Source organism: Cuculus canorus, chromosome 17 (genome assembly GCF_017976375.1).
Source record: "Cuculus canorus isolate bCucCan1 chromosome 17, bCucCan1.pri, whole genome shotgun sequence".
NCBI classification, from domain to species: Eukaryota; Metazoa; Chordata; class Aves; order Cuculiformes; family Cuculidae; genus Cuculus; species Cuculus canorus.
The window spans coordinates 11,774,576-11,797,651 of record NC_071417.1 but is presented as its reverse complement, the minus strand read 5'-3'; the positions used below and the strand labels follow the sequence as shown (position 1 = coordinate 11,797,651).

The 23,076-nt window shown below is 46.4% G+C and overlaps 1 long non-coding RNA gene across 1 annotated transcript; it reads left to right on the top strand.

The window, feature by feature from the left end:
- Positions 1 to 400: 400 nt before the first annotated feature.
- Positions 401 to 5,725, top strand: LOC128853915 (uncharacterized). The gene is made up of 3 exons (XR_008452738.1): positions 401 to 501; positions 2,998 to 3,851; positions 5,440 to 5,725. It is a non-coding gene; the product is annotated as an uncharacterized LOC128853915 (long non-coding RNA).
- The last annotated feature ends 17,351 nt before the right edge of the window (positions 5,726 to 23,076 follow it).

Here is a 23,076-nt window from a genome sequence, read left to right as displayed (position 1 = left end):
CTGGAGATTATGTGAGATTTCTTCGCTGACAGAGTGGTGAAGCCCTGGCAGAGGCTGCTCAGGGCAGTGGTGGAGTCTCCATCCCTGGAGGGGTTCAAAAAGCGTGTGGCCATGGTACTTGGGGGCATGGTTCAGGAGGCACAGTGGGATTAGGCCGGATGAGCTTAGAGGTCTTTTCCAACCTTAATGATTCTGTGATTCTACACTCACATCACTGCAGTTCTCCAGTTGCTCGCTGATAACTTCTCTAAAAATCATTCTCTGATGATTAATGCCCTGTAATATCAGAAACGCAACCAGCTCTGAGATGTGTACATTAAATCTGCTGAATTATTTTAATTAGTATAAGCACCGTTATCGGGTAGGCAAAAAGACGTTAATCTGTTCTTTCTCTGGTGTAGGACTTCCGAAACCACAGCGCTGGGCAGCCACAAGGACAGAGGAGGAGACTGGCGTTTGGGAGAAGGTGTAACTTACACCAATCCATTTTTCTTCCAAAAAGTGAGCACATTGAGTGTTTGAATTTCATGTTCTGGTGATGCTTTATTGGTCAAAAGCCCATATAGGTGTTTTGGGAGAGATAAAGCCCACAAACTTTCCAGTAGTCAGAGCTGGCTATGCTGCTCTAAGTGCTGTAGCATTGCAGCCGGCCGTGCGTGCTGTCAGCTGTAAAGGCTCGCATGATGAGCTGTAACGCATTAAGATGGATTTTGCTAATGTATCTCTTCTTAGTAGAATCTGGGAGAAATTCATAACTCTGAGAGGAGACCTTATCACTCTCTGCAGCTCCTGGAAAGGAGGTTGTGTTGAGGTGGGTGTTGGGCTCTGCTACCAAGAAACAAGTGATGCGACTAAAGGAAATGGCTTCAAGTTGTGCCAAGGGAGGGTTAGATTGGATATTAGGAAAAATATCTTTACTGAAAGAGTGGTGAAGCCCTGGCAGAGGCTGCCCAGGGCAGTGGAGGAGTCTCCGTCCCTGGAGGGGTTCAGAAAATGTGTGGCCGTGGCACTTTGGGACATGGTTCAATCAGCATGGTGGGGTTGGGCTGACAGTTGGGCTGGATGAGCTTAGAGGTCTCTCCAACCACAATGATTCCATGATTCTGCAGTTCTATGGCCATGAAAAGTCCTACAGCTGCCCCTGAGGACAGACCTGTGAACTCCAGAGTCTCCAGGTACTCGACAACTGCCTTTGAGCACTGCATAAACTGCCCTACCAATTGACTTACAAGCTGTGGCTGTGATGGTGGAGGAGATGCTCTCAAGCCATGTCTTATTCACTCTACAAAACAGGCTTTCCTAGGCCAGAGCACGGGCAGATGGCTCCTCATTGCAGGGGTCTGGGGACATCTAAATTTTATTCCTGCTCTGGACTGTTGTATAAGAATGGGAGGACTGGACCAATCCATCATTGCTGGGACAGGTTAATCTGATTTATCAAGTCTCAGCTAGCAGACTGAAGAGTAATTTCTTCTCTCTGAAAATCTGAAGGATTCGTGTGCTTGGATGTCCAGACAGGATTTCACTTTATCGCTCAAGAAGCCATTAAGCCATTGAGCAGCTGGGTTCAGCTTCATATCCACAAGGTGAGGGTGCTGGCTGGGTACGCCGGCTGCAGGAGAGCCATCAGGGCGGGGAGCAAACATGAGGGCAGAAACATTCAAAGGACAAACCCCATCTCCCCTACGTATCTGCCCAACTTCTTGAAGGAAGGGCATCGGTGGTCCTCCCAGGAAGGGTCCAACATGGGGACAGGTTCTGCAACAGCCACGACTTAGAATCATAAATTGTTTGGTTGGAAAAGACCTTTGAGTTGAGTTCATCAAGTCTAACCATACCTGTCCACTACTAAACTATATCCCTGAGTACCTCATCTACCCTTCTTCTAAACACCTCCTGGAATGGTGACTCCACCACCACCCTGAGTAACCTCCGCCAGTGCCTGAGAACTCTTTTGGTGAAGAAAGTTTTCCTGATGTCTCATCTAAACCTCCCCTGAAGCCATTTCCTCTTCAGGGTGAAGTAGAGCCAAAACTACAAGAAATGTTGGGGAAAGACTGTGTAAACATAGACGTCAGTAATAAATCTGAGTTAATCCAGTCCATGTAGTTGATATTCCCTTATGCTAAGGCTAATTGCAATGCTAAATTTCCATTGCTTCCAGTGACACAATTAGTAACGGCATGCTAAATACGGGCAACCTGGGACACCCTCGCAGCAAAGTATTTCTCCCTAAGATCTCATCTCAATCTCCCCTCTTTCAGCTTCAAACCATTCCCCCTCATCCTGTCCCTGCGCTCTGTGACCAAGAGCCCCTCCCCAGCTTTTCTGGAGCCCCTGTAGGGCCCCTCGTTTCTTCCTTGTGCCCTCTGCCCCGCTGCTCCCCTCTGTGACAATGCCAAGGCACCGAGGGCTATTCCAGGTCGGAGCTGGGTGAGCACAGGCAGTCGGTCAGATGGAGCGATGCTGGTGGGATTGTTTCCTCTGGCTGTGCATTACTCACAGTTACTGTGCTCTGTTTCGACTGCTTTCTCCACAATAAACCCCACAGTGATTTATGACCAGTGAGGATTGCTCACTGTCTGCTGTTTCTTTTTAAACGCAGCTCCAGCTCTGCCATTTGTTGCTGTGTGCGACCGTGTTCAGGTTCCAGATTCATTTCAATGACCCTGGGGAGCTCTGCTGGCTCTTCTCTGGTCCCTGTGCTCTTGTCCTCACCTGAGTGATGGGCTCTGATGTGCTGTCTCTGGTGCGCTGAGGATGGTGCAGTGGGGACTCCCAAATCAGGAAACTTAAATTTTAAGGAAATGCATTGACAGATGTGAATTGTTCATCCTGCTGGAGTTGTTTGCATCTAGAAGAAGACATTTTTCCTCCTAAATGAGAAGCTGGTCACTTTCCAGGCTCATGGTGAGCTTCTCATCCACCAGCATCCCATGTCCTTCTCTTCAGGGCTGCTCTTAATCCGTTCTTTGCCTCTTGCTTGCTCCCACCCAGGTTCAGGACCTTGCACTTGGCCTTATTGAATCTCACAAGATTTGCACAGTCCCACTTTTCTGGGCTGTCCAGGTCCCTCTGGATGACATCTCTCCCCTCCAGCATGCCAAACGTGGTACTCAGCTTGTGTAGTCAACAACCTTTCTCTGCCATCTTGCAAAAATACTCCTTCAGTACATGGACATACATGGTGGTCCATCCACGAGCACTTTCTGCGCTCCATGAGGTCCATTTGAGAAGTTCTGACTCTACCATTGCTGTTGGAGAGACACATGCAGGAGCTGAGTTTCTTCAATGGCATCATCCTCTAACATTTAATTGTTGTACGGGAAGGATCAGGCTGCGTAATTTCTATAGCAGGTCTGCCAGTGAATTTGCATTTTGGTTTGCTGGATGAAGTCACCCATGCAGCCAGTTGGTTCCTCGGCCCTGTCACTGAAGAAGACGTCAGAGGGCTCTGCTGGAACAGAGTACGCACAGCTGAATCTTTGCACCCAACAGGGAGTTGGCCGACACCTTGACTTCAGCTCTAGGTCTGGAGGCTACGCTTGGCAGGAGCAGAGATGCAATTCTCCTGCGTGCAAGAAGCCGTAGAGTTAAGTCTTCAGACGAGTCACTAAAATTAACCTCTGTGTGATAAGTGGCACAACTTCAGGAGGTGGAATTATGTGCATTCAGGTACTGGAGAGCTGCTGATTGGCACGTGGGTTTAATTCAATACTCCAAGACACCCTTCTGACTCGGGGGAATATTGGCACCGTGCGTGAATGCTGCAGAGTGTTGATGCTTCTGAGGGGGATGACCACCTCCTGTGACAACCTGATTTAAATGTACAAACTTACACTAACTGTACGGTAAGATATGTTTATCTCAGCATGGCAATTGAGGTGATCTCATTGCCTGACCCGGGGGAGAATATAGCTTTAAATTCTAATCCAAAGAAAATTATATCACAGCCTTTATGTACCCGTTCTTTCACAGAAGGCTTATGTGACTATCCTGGCACTTCCCAGCCACATATTTCTATAGCGAACTGTCTCAATGATGACACTAACATCACACAGTTACGATATCTTTCATGCTTTATGAATATATCTTTGCAGTAGAATAGCTCTTTCCAGCAAGCGTGGCAGTTTACTAATTCATCTCTTTATCCTGTTTTTGCACCATTCCTAAACGCTGGTCAAAGCTGCTGTTCCAGCTCTCTCTGTCCCAAACGTATCTGTCCTGCAGAAAGGTCATTCCCTCAGGATCTTCCTGAAAGGGATTTTCTGCTGTATTAACAGTTCACTATTAAATGGATTGAGAGCAGACCTGAGGAGAAGGACATGGGGTGCTGGGGGACGAGAAGCTCCACATGAGCCCACAATATGCACTCAGCCCAGAAACCAAGGGTGTCCTGGGCTCCATCCAAAGCACAGGGACCCATAGGGTGAGGTAGAGGATTCTCCCCTCTGCTCTGCTCTTGTGAGACCCCACCTGGAGCCCTGCGTCCAGTTCTGGAGTCCTCAGCACAGGAAGGACATGGAGCTGTTGGAGTGAGTCCAGAGGAGACCATGGAGATGATCTGACAGCTGGAGGGCCTCCTGTAGGTGGACAGGCTGATAGAGTTGGGGTTGTTCAGCCTGGAGAAGGCTGCGGGGAGACCTTAGAGCAGCTTCCAGTACTGAAAGGGAAGTAGGAAAGCTGGGGAGGGGCTCTGGATCAGGGAGTGCAGGGATAAGGTGAAGGGGTATTGTTAGGCAATGTAATTTCAAAATCCTAATCAATGCAGTCTGGGAATATCAGTGTTCGCTCTCCTTTAAGCAGCAGGTTGAGAAACCTCCTGAGCTCCTCTCCAATCTGAATTGTTTCTTATTTTATATTCCTCTTGCTCAAGACTGTGTGATACACGATGTTTCGGAGAGCCCTGCTCTACCTGCAGTGCCTGCGCAAGGCACCGAGCCAGGCACTATTCCTGCTTTCCAGCGGTGTGGCTCTAAATCAGATCTGTAATAGCGGCATGACTCAACACTGGCCATAGCTGCCGTATCACTTTGTGTCTGCTGCTGTTGTGCTCATTTTTGTCTGCAATGTGAGCTGTGAATAAATGCCCTGCGAGGTGCAGGGTGATTGTTCTGCTCTGCAATGATTTCTCTCACCGCACTTCTCAGCCCGCGGGTAACCTGGCTACTCCCTTAAAAGAGAATGGTGTTGTGCCCACAAAACCACCTGCTTTTCTTTCTCAACATGAATGAGATTTTGTAGTGTTCAGCTGCCACATTCATTAGAGAGACAAACCTTTAACATCACAGGCAGGAGAGCCGGCTGAGATTCGGCTTTCCAACGGCAAGCACAGACCATGCATGGCCTTCTGCTCCCAGGTCCTACCTGCACAGCAAATGCTTTCAGACCTCAAGGAGCCTTTGTTATAAATGTTAACGTATTGCTTTCAAACAGCAGGACTGAAGCATTAAAGGAGCAGCAGACACAGAGCACTCCTCTCCTCCGAGAAGCATCTCCTGTGCCGCGGTGTACCTCAGGTTTGATCTATGTGGGACCAAATTCTGTCTGCTTTTGCCTTTATTTTGGGTTGTGAGGACAGAAGATGACTCTGATGGGATGTTGTGAGACAGTCCCTGGCTGAGCATGGGTGTCTCCTCTGCAGAGAAGGAGCAGGAGAGCCCACCTGCAGCATCACTGCTGTGGGGTGGCAGTGGTACCCAACCAGTGCTGATAATGATGATAACGATGTGGTACCCAACCAGTGCTGATAACGATGATGATAATCACTGTCTGAATGGGGGTTATTTTAAAGGAGTAGCCATAGCTAAATATAGTTATTTTCAAATCATTGTAATCAGGTAATTGTATGAAAGGCTTTAAAAAGATCCGGCTGAGGAATTCTCTGAAACACTAATAGAGATTTCCGGTAACCATGCAGTGAAGGGGAAGCTCCAGAGAGCTGGAGAAAGGCTAAATGACCATCACAGGCACCTCCAGCCATGGGGAAAACCACACTGAGCAATAGGGTGGCCGAGTAATGCAGAGTTAAGGGAAGATTAATAATAACTGATGATTGACCCTGGTGTATTGAAATTTGGTTGTCATCAGCAGTTTCTCTTTTTGATGGGACGAATAGTACTGCGTTGGTACAATATCTTCTGGACTGCAGGAGAAATGCAAGTGAGGTCCATCAGAACAATTGGTTGGGGTAGGGGTTTCCTCAAAGAGAAGATTGTGGCTGCTGATACTCGGAAATGTATTTACTGGACAAGTTCAGGGCTGCACAGCTCCTCAGGAGTTTTAACATCTCTGCAGTGCAGAAGCAAGGTGGGTGCTGGGCTCTTCTCCCAAGTAACAAGTGATAGGATGAGAGGAAACGGCCTCAAGTTGCACCAGGAGAAGTTTAGGTTGGATATTGGGAAAAATTCCTTCACTGAGAGAGTGGTGGATTGGATGAGCTTAGCGATCTTCTCCAACCTTAATAATTCCATGATTCTGTAACACAGAGGGATATGGAGGAGAGGGTGGAGGGAAAGCCTGAGTGTGATCCGCAGAGGTAGCACTGATCCTCCTCTGAATGCCAAGATGAATTAGGGGACTGAGATACAAAAGAGATCATTAGGTCCAAGCAGGATCCTTTTGTACCTCTGCTGCTCCTCCACCGTTCCCTGAGTCCTGGGCAGGAACGTGCCGGAATGGTCTTTGCCAACCGCTTTAAAAATCATGACAGCTAATGTATTGCACTTCCAGGCCCCAATATAACTTTTCCCAGAGTAATTACTTTCGATTTCCTCACAATAAACACACTGCTATTTTTTCCTTTCCAATAATTGAGCATATTTATTCTTAACTAAGATTAACTGTCTTCAGGAGCCCAAAATGAATGGGGTTGCCTTGGGATGATCAATATGAATGCTCATAACCGTTGCCTCTTTGTGAAGCCTCTGCCAATCCTGGAGACCTTCCAGCTGACCTTAGATGACCATTTCTCTCTAATTCTTGAGCAACTTGGTCCAATGGAAAGTATCCACGGGGCTGGAACTGGATGATCTTTAACTCTCTCAGCCTGTCCTCGTACGGGAAGTGCTCTAGCCACCAGATCATCTCCATGGACTCCTCTGGACTCGCTCCAACAGATCCATGTTCTTCCTGTGCTGAGGACTCCAGAACTGGACACAGGGCTCCAGGTGAGGTCCCATGAGAATCATCTCAGTAAGGATGGCTCCTTACCCATTTGGAAGAGATGCTAAAACACAAAGATGAAAGTCCCAGAAGAAAACCAGCACCTGCAGAGCTCTGAGGTGTTGGTCTAGACTTCGACAAAAGCAGTGGCAATAAGGGCTGTGCGATGAGTGCTTCTGGAATCGCTGCTGTTATTGAAATAACATTGACTGGTAAATATGACTCTTCTGTAGCCTTTCCCAGGGCTCAGCTTTCCTGTTAGTGACAAGCACATGATGATAAAATAAAAAAGGGTAACGAAGGCAGAATGATACTGTGAAACACTGCACCGCAAGAAAAATGATACCTCTACAATGCCACCAGGGCTACATTTTTCTTTTAAGGTGGATAAATGTGCTCTTTTCTTTTCTCTACAAGGCAACCAAAGCCTTGTTTGACCCTCTTGAGTACGCTCAGTGCCTGGCATTTTAGTGGCAATTGTTGAAGTCTCCAAGCTCACTGTGCGATGTATGTACTTTCCATCTCCTTCTGCACAGGGTGAAGATCTCAGCCTGCTCAGGAAATGTGGGAATCAAGAGAGGTGGAAGAGTCATTTTATGCACAAACAAAAGTTAAGACTGTAAAGAGTCGACTGAGCCAGATGGATTCGGCCTAAGTCCCTTTGACTGCCATGTGCAGGGAATATCCAGAGAGAGGAAGGAACCGACTGGTATTTTAGAATGTCAGCGATGCAAATATCAATTTTTGAATGTTGTTTGAACTGTGCCATATATATTTTTAATACAGCTTGTCTAACATGTGCAAATGAGGTAAAGTGATTCTTGAATGCCAGGAACGACTGCATCCAGGGCATGAAAGGGGCTCCAGGAAAGCTGGGGAGGAGCTCTTGATCAGGCAGTGCAGAGATAGCATGAGGGGGAATGGTTTTAAGCTGAAAGAGGGGAGATTGAGATGAGATCTTAGGAAGAAATGTTTTGCTGTGAGGGTGGGGAGGCCCTGGCCCAGGTTGCCCAGAGCAGTGGTGGCTGCCCCATCCCTGGAGGGGTTCAAGGCCAGGTTGGATGGGGCTTGGAGCCCCTGATCCAATGGGAGGTATCCCTGCCCATGGGAGGGGGGTGGAACTGAATGGATTTTGAGGTCTCTTCCAACCCAAACCATTCTGTGATTCTATAACACCTGCAATTTATCAGAAAGCTCTTTGGACTCCTGTCTAACAGCCTTTTGGAGGCGCCACAATTTATCTTCCACAGGGTTTGCACTATGGTGCTGTGTTACTGGGCCCATTTAAGTGTCTTTAGAACTATTATTAAATATTAACTATAAAATCATCGTATCAGGGTGCCTTTCACTGTAGACATTCTTAACGACCTAGTTTTGAGCTAATTGCCTTAAGAAATTGCCAGGTTTCAAGGTCTGCAGCAGAAATCCCAATAAAGGGATATTGCTTGGTTTTGACATGATGCCCTGGGTGCAATGATTTATAATAATATAGGAAAGGGTAGAAAGTGAAATGCTGCAATAGAATGGTGATTTTACACCTTGTTCCTGGTGTATGACAGAGTAAGACAGTGGTAGAGGAAGGACTAAAACCCAGAGCAGCGTGGTGAGGGTCTGGTTTAGGTTAAGCTGAAGGACAGCTTTTGGATGCAGGCTGGGGATGTTCTCTTTCAAAGAAACACTCTGGGTTTAAAACCCTTCTGCTTGGGAAGAGCTTCTCTCCTAAAGAAGTGCATCAGCTTCAATGTGTATAAGAAAAGTTACCCCGTGGTCTGGCCCAAGGCGGATCAGCCTGGAAAAACCATTCCAGGTGAGCCATAGCAATGCTGCCTTCATCCCAGTACAGACATGGGGGTACCTTGGTGGGAACATGAGACAAAGCACACAATTCCATGGGACTGCACGCTTCCGTGGTTCCTCTGTCTTGGGGGCAACTTGTCTGTAATTGTTAGAGAAACAAACCCAGTGCATCTTCTTAAAACCTCCAGAAATGCCCTCCCCACCCAAAAAACTTCAAAACGGGCTATTTTCACATCTGGATGAGTCCTTAAAACGCTTAGAGCGTTGGCTGCAAAATTTCCTCTGCATTTCACTCAACCGCTTCCAAGGTCAGCCAAGGCCTCTCCTGAAACAAGAATTAGTAAAAGCAATTTGCTAAAACCTCAAGAGCATGGAGTGCGCTGAGAGAGGTCTCTCTCTAATGGCCAAGCAGCAGGGGCTTTGCTCTCTCATGTCACATATATCTTGGCCCTCTAAGTGGAATCCCCACTGTTCAATGCAGCGAACCGTAGCACGGAGGTCAGGAGACGCTTGGAGTGAAGCGCACCCATCAGGAGTCAGCGTAACAACTTTGTCTTTTGCATCACTTGCCTGACTTCTCCAAGGGAAGGCTCAGTGATTCTATTCTGCCTATTCGCAGGCATTTAGTGAGTATTAGTAATAACTGGACGGTATAAATTTTAATAATAATTATTATAATTCTTAATGCAGCCATTAATCAATTCATTATCATTGAGATAATAATTACTTAAAGATTTATAACTCCAGTTAATGCTCTTTAATTAATTTAATTCGGTGAGGTGAGGAAGTGAGATAAAAACACTCCGTGTCGTTGGCAGTTCTCGGAGGAAGGAGGACATTTCTGCCTTTGTTTCAGGGTGTCTGTACAATTCAGGGGATTTCCCCACATTGCTGGGCATGTCCCAAACTTGCAAATCATAGAATCATTGGGGTTGGAAAAGACCTATAAGCTCATCCAGTCCAACCATAGACGAGTTCCACCATGCATGCTAAAGCCTGTCCCCAAGTGCAATGGCCACACACTGTTTGAACCCCTCCAGGGATGGAGACTCCATCACTGACCTTGGCAGCCTCTGTCAGGGCTTCACCTCTCTGTCAGTGAAGAAATATCCAATCTAAACCTCCCATGGCACAACTTGAGGCCGTTTCCTCTAATCCCATCACTTGTTTCTTGGGAGAAGAGCCCAGCACCCCCCTCACCACAACCTCCTTTCCAGGAGCTGCAGAGAGTGATGAGGTCTCCCCTCAGCCTCCTCTTCTCCAGGCTAAACAGCCCCAGGTCCCTCAGCCACTCCTCACAAATCTTGTTTTCTAGACCCTTCACCCTTCCATGGTTTCAGCCTCGTAGTGCCCTGGAGAGGCAGGACACTGCTGCTGTCCCTGGCTTGTTCTGGAATGATCACAACAGGGTTGACCCTGAGCAGCAGCTCTGCATCCATTACTGACCAACCCTCTCCTGTGGAATTTCCATTGCTCTGATCAAAAAATTTTTCATTATAACTTCTATACTCTTTCTCCTGAGCATTTAATCTGGAGGGATTACTTCAAAGAGTCTCTCTATAGCCTCAGTGATGAATGGAGCCTTTCTGAGTTGGCCTCCAGGTTGGAAACCATTTCAATTAATTTTCATTCTCTCCTTTATGCAGAACCCTTCTCTTCCCCTCTAGAAGATTCGTCATTCTCTCTTGGGTAAAATGAAACACGTGTCAGGTTTTTATTTTCAAATTGAAATTTACCTGAGATTTCCAAACGAGTTCAGATCTGATGGGGGATTTGTTTTGTCAGGCGTGTATTTTGGACTGGCTCTGCAAGATACAAGAGACCATCCTCCTTCCTCCGAGAGGCATCACCCCTGGGAGAGGGTTTCCAGGTGTCCCTGCCCATGGCAGTGGGTTGGAACCGCATGGTCTTCAAGGTCCCTTCCCATCCAAACTATTCTGTAGTTATGGGTCTATGGGCATCCAGGTTTCTGCAGAGGGGATGGAGAACACTTCCAGCCGGTCCGGTTCCTATTTGCTATGCGCTCCTTCACTTCTTGGCTTCTCCTTGTCTTTTCTCATTCCTCTGGTGTCTCACAACTGCTTCCTGTGCTCTTTCTGCTCTGCGGTGCCGCTGCACAGCGACGCTGCTCAGCTCGGCTCACTCAGCCCGTCCCAGTTGCGTAGCAGTCTAACATCTCACATCTTCTTTTGTCTCTGTAATTTTGGGTCACGCAACCCTTCTGGGACTCTCCAGTTATTTAAATAGCCTCTGTGCTGAGGAGAACAAACGTCATTTTCTTGCTTTTTTGGAACTAACATCCTCGTTTTGTATTTGCACAGAGTAGCTCTGGGGTTGAGTTTCAAAGGAAAACCTCCGAGTATTTTGCTGTTCGCTCCAGTGGCGCTTGCCCTGTTCCATGGCAATTGCAGAGAGACTGACTTTTAATTAGCACCAAAGCTGTGTGATATCTTCAGGAGCAGTCGATACAGTTATTGGACTTCCTTTATTTGTGGAAAAGATGTAAAAAATACGCAGAATAGGCTGTATCGTTCAGAAGGGAAAAGACAAAAACCAGTCCAATTTTATGTAGTGGCAACTTTTCTGCAAGTTTGTTTTTTTTCAAGGAAAAAAAGGAAGGAAAAAGGGACCAAAAAGAAAAGAGTAAGAAAAAAGAAGCATTTATTACACTATAATGAGGTAAACCCGAGCTCAAATACCAATGGGGGAGCTGACAATAATATATGGCTTTAATTAGCAAACAGGATTTGAGGAACAGCTTATTATGCTAATAGTTTCAAAGCTTCCCAGTAAAAAAAGTGCCTATGGAGAGATTTGCTAATGACAGGGAGATCTCCATTTTGTAATATAATCATGTAATCCTCTAGACAATAATTACATATTTCCTTACATGTTTGTTATGAAACTCTGGACTTCAGATCCTGTGCTGTGTAGTCCCGGAGGACCAAGGCAAAAATATAATGACCCAAAACTTCTATTCCGAAAGGCAAGGAAGAGGGTTATTTTGCTGTCCTAAAGGAAATCATAGAATCATGGAATGGTTTGGGTTGGAAGGGAACTTAAAGCTCATCCAGCTCCAACCCTCCAGCCACGGGACTGTTGACTGACTGATAAAATAATGCCTAAGCCCCCCAAAACTTACACTGCTCCATCCCAGTGCCACGGGGCCGACAGAGGAATACTCATACATCAACCCTCTCACTGTTAACTGGAAGATCGGTACCCGGCACCCACTTTTGCTCATCGTAATCATAGAAACGACGAAACCTGGAAGGTTTTCAAGCTTCTTCAGTAAGGGTGATTTAACCTTGCTCTTCCAACCCAGATAATACCGAGTGCCCAGAGAGCAGACTGAATGATGCGATAATGTTACGCGGGAGACCACAAGAGTGCAGTGTTTCAGGATATCAAAACAAACCTCTCAAACCGCAGAGCACGTCCCTACAAGCCAAGTATTTCCTGTAGTCCACTGTATACAAAGAGGACAGGTAGTGCGAGAGTTCAGAGATGGAAATAATGCTATTTCAAGAGTGCAGCACAGAAATACAGAAACGAAAGCCAAAAGTTCAAACAAATTAACCCTTCGTCTAAAAATTAGGCATTAAATTTCATTATAGTTTTCCTGTCTGTACATTTGTTACCATCAAATCTCTGCAGGGCGTTTAGTGACTATGGGATGGAGTAAGGAAACATTAAATACCGAATGCATTTGATTTTGAAGTGCAGTCTCACAGGCGAATGACAGAGAGAGCAGAGCACACAGGTGAGAGTTGGAGTGACAAGAGGCAAGAGCCCTCCAGAGCACATGTGCTCAGGGAATGCAGCTTTGCAAGAGCTCCTCTGAGATGAGACCTGTTGCTCCCTGAAGAAGCTCTCGGAATGCTCCAAGATAACATGTGGCAGCAAACACTCAAGTTTGCCCAGGTGATTAATTCAGTAATGGACACATTTCTTCGGTATTGCTGAGAAAATCACAACACTGAAATATTGCTGCCGAGCACTGGTCTGTCAGCTGCTTGCGGCGAGTCCATCTTTTGTTATTAAGAAGGAGGAAGCATCCACCTTGGCATCTCAAGGGCCATCTCGTATGGCTCCCAAACCCTGGTTAAAGGGGTTATATGGCTGTGAGCGCTAAAGTTTTGCTTTGTTTCTCATTAACGAAATCACATCATTGGTAGGGGTTATAGCAGAGATAGATGAGCCCTTGAAAAGAGAACTGAGAAAGGATTTGGGGTCCGAGTTCTCAGTGTACGTGGGAAAAAAGCAGAGTGCTCCAAGATTGCTTAGGTGCCCGGTACAGCTGAAGTCCAAATAGAGTAGACGAGATAGTTTACAGAGCATATAGCACACGCTAGGGTAGGGTAGGATGGGATAGGATAGCACCCTCAGCTGCTCCTCATTAGACTTGTGCTCCAGCCCCTTCCCCAGCTCCGTTCCCTATCTCCAGACGTGCTCCAGCCCCTCGATGTCCTTCTTGGAGTGAGATGCCCAGAATCAGACCCAGGATTTGAGGCATGGCCTCACCAATGCTGAGTACAGGGGATTCTAATCTCCTCAGCAGAAGGGATGTTTCTGTGTCTATCAGGTTCAGATATTTCCACCACGGCAGGGAGAAACGACAGCTGACTGCAAAGAGTTGCTGGCGGATCTCACGATCCTCAGTGACCGAGTTAGAAACCAGCAGGTGAAATGCAACGTCAATAACTGCAAAGCAAAGCACAATGGTTTACAAAGATGTACTCTGAGCTAGCTATTACTGCTCGGGAAAGAGATCTCAGAGTGACTCCAGGGAGCCCTCTGCAAATGCTGGCTCAGCGTTCATTCATGCCTCAGTGTCTTTAGGTGGTGTTAAGATGAAGTGGTGGAGAGGACGTAAAACATGTTCCTGAAGCTCTATAATCACTGTGTGCCTGCCCCTCGAGGATGTGCACAGCTTTGATCCCTCCACCAGAAAGATACAGTGAAAGGCAACCGGAGTGACCACAACCTGGAACAGCCTCCGTATCAGACAAAGTGGGCTGTACCCATTCAGTCTGGAACAGAGATAGGTGAGCGTCAATTAGAGGTGTATACATACAAGAATGGTGTGGGGATAGGAACAGCAACAACTATTGACCATCTCTCAATCTGAAAACGGGCAACTAGCACACAGGATGAAGTGAGTGTGGGTATAAAAGAGACAAAATGCGGCTTTCGTTCATTCCAAGTACGACAGAATTGCATAACTCTCTGCCACAATTTATTTGGTGGCTGCAAGTATTAGTGAATTCAGCCCATGGCTAACGAAGCTCATGGAGGAAGTCCAAGGAGAGTTATTAAGCACAAAGGTGCACTGAAAGCCCTCAGGCAGGTGAGTTCTAAGCTGCGGTGGATGGGATGAATACCAGGTAAAGAATAAACTTGTCTTTTCCTTACTAGACTTGGTTCTCAAGTGTACATTACTGGACAGAGACAGGTAACTGGTAAACAAACCTCCAGGTTGACACAGTATGTTGTTTTCTCTACCAAATCTCCGCATCACAACACAGTGGCGTCCTAGGTGGAGGAGATGATTTGGGTGCATCGGCTGTGACCACGACCAAAGAAAGAACTGCCCAGTCCCTCTGCTGTGTGCCACCACCAACTTTTTGGATGGAGCTTCCATTGCTGCAGAAGACCCAATACGTTTTGGTTGACCAGAGCTCCTTCCAACACGCCATTCACCCATTCTCACCCCCAATCTGCACAGACCCCCTGCTCTGCTGGAGACATCGTGAAAGCCACTGAGACTTAACTCAGGCTCTCATGGACCTCCAGTCCTTCAGGGTGCTGTTGCTTTTGATTCCTGCAGAATATTGCAACGCAAAGTTTTCACTTTTCATTTGTAAACCTGTGTCTTCTCAACTGCAGAGACTGTAACACAGTTTGTAATATATTATAATTGATTACACAATTTGAGAATCAAAATATCGCTGCATTGAGCCAAAAATTAAAAGCTTTCATTGGCTTCTTGTAATTTTCCCCTCAAGAATTATCCATGAAGAATATATAAATGTTTGATTTCTCCCTCCTGTTGGGACTTATAGATCAAAATCTCTAAGAATCTTTGTGCTAAAAAACAATTCCTCTCTTCTGCACTGCTCTGGTTAGCACAGCCCTGTTAAACCCACATGGAGCAAAGCTTTGTCCTTGGCAGGGAAAAGGATCAGATATAGCCTGAAGCTCACTAGGGATTTAATTCTTGTTATTAATTTTATACGGAAGCTGTCCAGATACTACAAAGAAAGGGCAGAAGCGCGAACCCCACAAATAGATCATCAGAAAAAATTTATTAGCTCTAACATATGTTTCAAAGGGAGAAGTGGGTCTGATTTTTCTGGCTTTTGATTCCGCCTGGTATTTCCTTTAGTCTTTGACATGGGGAAAAGGAAAGAAAAATAACCGAGATGTGGCTCACCCCTGTCTCGCTGCGTGTCGTGCCATTAACGAGACGTCATCGCTGGTTTAGAAGTATGAGATTTTTTTTCTCAGGTTGTTTTTTTTCCTGGTGACAGTCAGGTTTGTAGCCTGTGACAATAAAATGAGCCAACTTCAGTGAGTGTAATCACATGTGATTCACCCAGCTGGGGTCCTTCAGACATGTCCAACAGGGTGTGAACAAGAAGTAGGTATATAGAATTAAAAGCAAAAATTAAATCAGAAGTAGAATTAAAAGCAAGTAAACACATACAAATGCCTATGGGGACAGGATCTTGCCATGAGACACCTTTTGTTGAGTTGATGGTTGGGCTGGATGATCTTAGAGGTCTTTTACAGTCTTAATGATTCTATTTCTTCATTTTGTTTGTAGAGGGGCATTTTCGGAGAAGTTTGGTGGCATCTGGGAGCACCCAACACTTTTTTTTTTTAATTGAAGATGTAACATATGGTAGAAGATCTTCCCATGGAGGAACGTGCTACAAAATGCTCAGGCTTTGGACCCACATCCTTTCTTCTGGAAAACTTCCGTAACAAGATCTCTGTGCAGAGCACTTCCTCCGCACCACATCTTGTGCTTTTCCACCTAAGCTTTGCAGTCATGCTGGCTCAGAGAAGAAAAGCTGCACGTGTGCTGAAACCTTGCCGGAGATATTACCAGGTAAGACACATTAATCGCTCTGTAAGGGAGAACTAAGGTTGATATGGATGCTATGTGTCCCCTCAAGTCTCTTCAGAGCTCTGGGCTCTGCTGCCTCTGTTCAGAGCAGGTTAAACCAAAGTAAGACTCAATATTAGCAGGTGGAGCCTGTGCACGGTGTCTTCATGCTCAGCCCTAGAGATAAGGCATCTGGTACTTTAGCCCAAAGGTGGCTGTACACCAGCCTCAACCATGGAACCTGCTTTGGGGAGGAAACAACTTGCAGATGGAGAGTATTTGCCATGGGCAGTGGAGCAAGAAATGTGTGTCTTATTTCTCTTCTGGGGAGAACTTAGAGCAGCCTTCCAATATGGAAAGGGGCTACAGGATAGCTGGCAACAGTCTGTAGCAATGCCTGTTGCAACAGGGCAAGGAGTAGTGGTTTTAAACTCAGGAAGGGGAGATTTAGACTGGATATAAGGAAGAAATTTTTTACCATGAAGGTGGTGAGGCAGTGGTTCAGGTTGCCCAGGGAGGTAGTGGATGTCCCATCCCTGGAAACCTTCAAGGTCACATTGGATGGGGCTCTGAGAAACCTGATCTGGTTAAAGACGTCCCTGCTCTCTGGAGGGAGTTGAACTGGATGACTCGTCCCTTCTAACCCAAACCGTTCTATGATTTCACAATTCTATGATAATGACTTTGTCCTCACACAGTCCATATCCCAACACTATGGCACACAGCTTACTCCATAGGTCCAGTGGGAGGGATGGAGGAGGAGGTGCAGAGACTTTCTGCCCCACCTGCATCTCCAGAGGATAATGACCTGCTCCACAAGCAGCCTTCATGGACAAGTCACAGTTAACCTGGCACAGGTGAAAACAGCTTTGCACCCCCTCCCCAGCAATTTTGACAGCAGGCTCAGTCTCTAGTCAAACACAAGCATTCTGAAAATAAGCCAGAAGACAATTTTGATGACTGAAGGGTTCTTTTGAGTGCGTGTCTGTTTTCTTCTATTTTTCTTTCTGTGTTACAGTAGCAATGGTTAATCGTGAGTTTATGTGAATGATTCGTGGTTTTCAACATAATTAAACTATACATGGAATCTTACAGGAGTATTGTGAAACAAATTAAACCATGATTGCTCTTCCGATTCACACCTAATGATTCATTAGTTATTATCAAAACAAATGCGGTGAGTATAGGGCAACGCTTTTAAAGTAAATCAATTTTGATGGCTTTAATTTGGTTTTTGCATGCACGTGGATGTTGCTCAATAAAGAGAAGTCTAAGTAGGTGTCATGGTGGCATCCATGGATGTCACAGATCCTGGACCTCTTGCAAAATGGATGAAAAATAATATTGTCCTCAGGTGTTCATGTGTCGCATAGAAATGGCACAGATTTTGTGAGTAGACAGAGAATTGGGTTGAGTATCCTAAAAGCAAAGAGATGCGATGCATAATGAATTATTCAAACCTGCAGAGACTGGTAGAAATATGTATTTTGGGAATGTGAGATTTTTGCTAGGCCTGGATTTACAGAGACGGCTGATTTGCTGTGTGTGCTGGTGGGGATGTGGTGTGATGGCAGCTGCCTACCTTCAGATCAGGGCTGTGTCCAGAACAGACTTGATCCTGTAGCTGAGTCCCTTCTTACTCTGTTTCTGCACATCACTGACACCTGAGCTCAGCAGGGATGGTGAAAGACTCACTGTCCAAGCCTTGGGCACGTCTGTGTTTCTATAACAGATGGTCTATAGAGTCCTATTGCGTTGGGAAGGCCAATCCAGCCTGCTGGTAGACTAAACTCAACCTGTGATCACAGTTCAATGCCCATTCCTCCACGGAGTCTCTCCTTCTCTTGCTAACAACTTCCTGATACCCATCCCTCTCCCAAAGTCAGACTCTTCCTATTTTTAGAAGGAGAAGCCTTTTCCCAAAGGTTGGCCTTGGCTTTAGCCCCATGCCTACAAGCGCATCATTGGCTGAGATGTGCCACGGTACAGCCGCCTGCCTTGGACACAACATTGCCTGCCTGCACACTAGGCTGTGAGGGTGGTGAAGGGTCTCCAGCACAGGTCTTATGACCTGGGGTTGCTTAGCCTGGAGAAAAAGAGCCTGGGAGGAGACCTTATTCACCTCTACAACTACCTAAAAGGAGGTTGTGGTGAGGTGGGTGCTGGTCTCATCTCCCAAGTAACAAGGGATAGGACAAGAGACAATGGCCTCAATTGCACCAGGAGAGGTATAGATTAGGGCAGTGGTGGAGTGTCCATCCCTGAAGGTGTTCAAAAACCTGTAGATCTGATGCTTCAGGACATGGTTTATTAGGCACAGCGGGGTTGGGCTGATGGTTGGACTGGATGCGCTCAGAGATCTTTTCCAACCTCAATGATTCTGATTGTACGATTAATAATGCAACTGCAAGAGCTGCAAAAAGTGCAGGTTTGTGCACTCATGGTCTGCTTTTCCCTCAGGAAAGGAGGCTCTCCAACTGTCAGGCAAGCAGCTGCAGTTGCACGGAGGCAGCTCCTTAGAAGCACAGAATGTAATTAATAATCCCTTGCCGGGGTGATGCCCTTGCACGAATCAAAACTAACCCAGAGCATGTTTCTGCCTTCTTGCAACTTTTAATCTCACACACACACTGCTGGGAATGTTTCTATGGTTACCTCCTAGAATATCACTTTGCCAACATCAGGTCATTTCAATCTTGGAACTTAAATTCAAGGTACTTTTTAGCTGTGCTGAACTTTAATACCGATTTTTTTGACTCCTGAAGAGCCGGAGGTGCTAAGCTTGGATTCAAAAGAGCCACTATTATTGGAGTGCCTGTCAGAACTTTGATAGCCACATCGAACAGTCTTGAAGAGAAAGACAAAATAGCAAAGGTTCAGTGTCCAGAAATTGTAGTGTTGTATGGCAGTTCACAAAGGTACTCTAGAACTGACCACAGGAAAAAAAAAAGACACAATCATTTAATGAGGTTATTTCCAACTGCAGACTCTTGGGCACTGTCAGAAAGAGAAGCAGGAGTACAACTTTCTAGTACTGAATGCAGTGAGACTGATTATTTGCAGCCAGTAACCATGTGTGTCTCTGCAATGGGAGTGGCATTTGTCCTTGTGACGGTGGGTCAGGTCTGTATCCCTTCTCAATATCCTTTGACGATAAGGAGAAGTCGGAATTTTGATGCTGTCTGAGCTACTGCATTTCTGCATTCAACACCCAAGCGTAACCATAGAAGCACAAAATCATAGAATTGTTTGATTGAAAAAGACATTTGAGATCACCGAGTCCAACTGTACCCATACACTACTAAACCAGAACCCTGAGCACCTCATCCACCCGTCTTCTAAATACCTCCAGGGATGGAGATATCTGTCCTGGGCAGATGCTCCAGTGCCCAAAAGCCTTTTCAGTGAAGAAATTTTTCCCAATATCCAATCTGAACCTCCCCTGGTGCAACTTGAGGCCATTTCCTTTCATCCCATCACTTGTTCCTTGGGAGCAGAGCCCAGCACCCACCTCACCACAACCTCTTTTCCAGGAGCTGCAGAGAGCGATGAGGTCTCCCCTCAGCCTCCTCTCCTCCAGGCTAAACAGCCTCAGGTTCTGCAGCTGCTTCCAGAGCCCCTGGGCTCCAGACTCTTCCCCAGCTCCTTTCCCCTTCTCTGGATGCCCTTCAGCCTCCTCAATATCCTTGGAGTGAGGGGCACAAAACTGAACCCAGGATTCGAGGTGCAGCCTCATCATTGCTGAGTCCGGGAGGACAACCCCTTCCCTGCTCCTGCTGGCCACCCCACGGCTGATCCAAGCCAGGATGCTGTTGGCCTTCGTGGCCACCTGGGCCACTGCTGGCTCATGGTCAGCTGCTGTTGATGAGCTCCTCAGGTCCTTTTCCACCAGGCAGCTTTCCAGCTGCTCTCCCCCTCAACCCTGTGCTCATGTAACAAAACATTTCCAAAGCCAAAACTTTTCCTATCCCGATTCTGAATGCGTGTGCAGGGCTGAAAAACGTCCCTTTAAGTGCAGTTTCCATTACTGAGTTGTATTAGAAATGTGCTGTGAATATGAGAAAGAACGTGAAACCTTGTTGTCAGCTCTAAACACAACAATCACTCCTTTTCCTTTTCAAACCAGGGAGGTCATGTTGCTGATAGTCACAAAAATAAGCTTTTCCGAGTCAGCAGCTTTGCCTGATCTGTCGAAAATGTCACAACTGGCTTGTAAATATTCCAGAAGCCAGAAGTCTTTGTTTCAAAAGCCAATTATAGTGGCTGACTGACAACAATGTCCTTACTTATCACAGCATCCAAACCACCCGGCCACTTAAAAGCAACAAAGGGAATGGTTAGGGACGTCGTAAATCTTGCAGTGCCCACATAACAAACAAAATTATTCTTATTAAGCACAAAATTTTATCACAGTACAAGGACCCCAATTCTGACCCAAATGGAATATTGTTTTTCCACCAGCAAATTCAAAATGCAAACGCAACACAAAATCATTTTGCAACAGGGACATAAAAATTACAGATAACGTAGTTTTGTGACATATCCACATAGCAGTGACAACATTCCCTGTTCCAGAGCAAAGCAAAATAGGAAACAAAGTTTGAGGCACAGAACATATTTCTGTATGGGTGGAGAAAATCCTTTAAGGCAGTACAGATCTTAAGCTTGGAGTCTTTGTTGATACTTCAAGTAAAAAGCAAATAGAGTAAAGAATTAATGACTGTCTGGAGGTCTCCCTGGGTGTATAATCATAGAATCAGAAATGAAGGTTTCTAAATAAAAATGAAGGTTGGAAAAGCCCTCTAAGCTCATCCAGTCCAAACATCAGCCCAGCCCCACCGTGCCTGCTAAACCACATCCCCAAGTGCCATGGCCACGTGCTTTTTGAACCCATCCAGGGATGGAGACTCCCCCACTGCCCTGGGCAGCCTCTGCCAGGGCTTCACCACTCTGTCAGTGAAGGAATTTTTTCTAGTATCCAATCTGAACCTTCTTTGGTGCAGCTTGAGGCCATTTCCTCTCATCCTATTGCTTAATGGCATAAATCTTGTTTTACCCAGATGACCACAACTGATCTTGGTATGGTTGGACTCGATGACCTCAAAAGTCTTTTCCAACCAAATGATTCTATGATTTCATGAGCTAGGACCCCACCAGGAAACCCAAAGGATTAAAAGGGTAAATCTGCAGAGAAGATCCCAAAAGAGGAGTTACCAGGCCTCATCCCCTATTCCTGAAGGAAAAGAGCTCAAGCACTAGGTTGAAGTTTTAAAAAGAGCTACAAAACTCTACCTAGATCCCTTTCCAGAATGGAGGGGAAGGCTGAAGCCTCCTGTACTCACTGATGGAGACAGTGCATGTGGTCCTGGAGCAAACCGCAAGTGCAGAAAACCTCTTCTCAACCACTGCCTGGATGTGTGGAGGTTCACCAGGTAGTGGTGCCAGGAGGTGGACCTGTGGGCTGAATACAGAGATCATTCCAGTGCAGAAAAATGGGGTGTGTTCCTAAAGTGAAAAATGGAATAACAAGGAGATGTGGGGAGGCTGTGAAACCTCAAAGAGTCACAGGTGTTTGATGTGAGCAAGCCTCATTGAGCACAGGTGCTGCCCTGAGCTCTGTCTGCAGGGTGTTCTGCTGCACCTCTGGTCTGACCTGCAGGATGGGGAAGAAGGGATGGTCTGAAAGATGTTTGACTGCTGGAAAAAGGAATAAAAGCTAAAAATCCAGCATGCTGGCAAGGTGTTCAGCTGGAGAGCAGTGAGTGAAAAGGCAAAGTTGGGGTGCTTTGCTCTGGAAAGGGGGAGCACAGCCCTTTGGGATGATGGACAAGCTAAGGATGAGAAAGTCCTTTCCCACTTGTCCACAAGGAAGGAGAGTAGTGAGCGTCCCTGGGTGTGGATGTGGAATGGTGCAAGTTCCATCTGTGGATTGGCATGACCGATCATAGGTAGTGCTGATGATTGGGGTGGGAATGAATGCCTCAAATGCCTCATGGGACTTGTAGGAGTGGTGCCTGCAGACAATGGAGCTGGATCAGGGCTCACCAAGCCTTCGGTCATGCCCAGAATGCTCAGAGCTGTGAGTCTCTACCCACGTCTGAGGAAAAGCTCTCATGTCTGAACAGATCCTCACAGTGGGCTCCCTGAAACCTCGTCACCAACACTGAGACAACCACATCTTATGGCGTAAGCACACTCCAAGCCAGTAAGTTACACGTCCAAGGTTGTAATTTCCTTGTTATCCAATTAGCAAAACCCAAAGGATTCCTATGTGTCAGAGACAAATCCTTGCAGGTATCCTCCTGTTCCCATCATAGCAAGGCTTTGGCATGGTAGATGAGGTCCTGCCCAGAGCTGGCAGAGGCACAAGAGGACTCTGAACATGCTTTGGTGTTCATGCTGCCCTGGTCCCAGCAGCAAGGTTGTGTCTGGCCGTGAGCAACCTGACATCCCACTGGGTCAGGAGGGTCACACACATCATGCTCCTGTACACCCTGCAGAACCCATATGGGTGGACCACCAAGGTAGGATTGAAAAGGATGTCCTCCTACTGGAAATCCTTCCTGTATCCAATTATTTGACCCAGAGACCATTGCTTTCTCTCAGAGAGGATTCTGGGTGCAGCTGGATCCAGTCCTGGCCTCAGGCTTGGTCAGCAGTTCATGGCTAACTTTCATGGTCAAATTGCACCCAACAGGCATGCTTAAGGCTCTTCATGCCCAAAATGTATTGATGGTCACTGCTCCTTGTGGGTTTCCTAGAAGAGTTCTTGGCCTGGACATGGCTTAAGCCTTTACCTTCTCAGGAGCCTGTACTGGTTTGGCTAAAGGAGGTCCAGTGTATCCATCACACAGCCCTAGCTAACTTCCTCCCCTTTAGTTTAGATAAATGTTTCCTTTCCCAGCTATGCTGGAAAGAGAATGCACATCTAATAAGACCGTAAATACAGTCATAACCAGTTTTCCAACTGTGCATGAAATAATTAGTTATCAAATAAATCT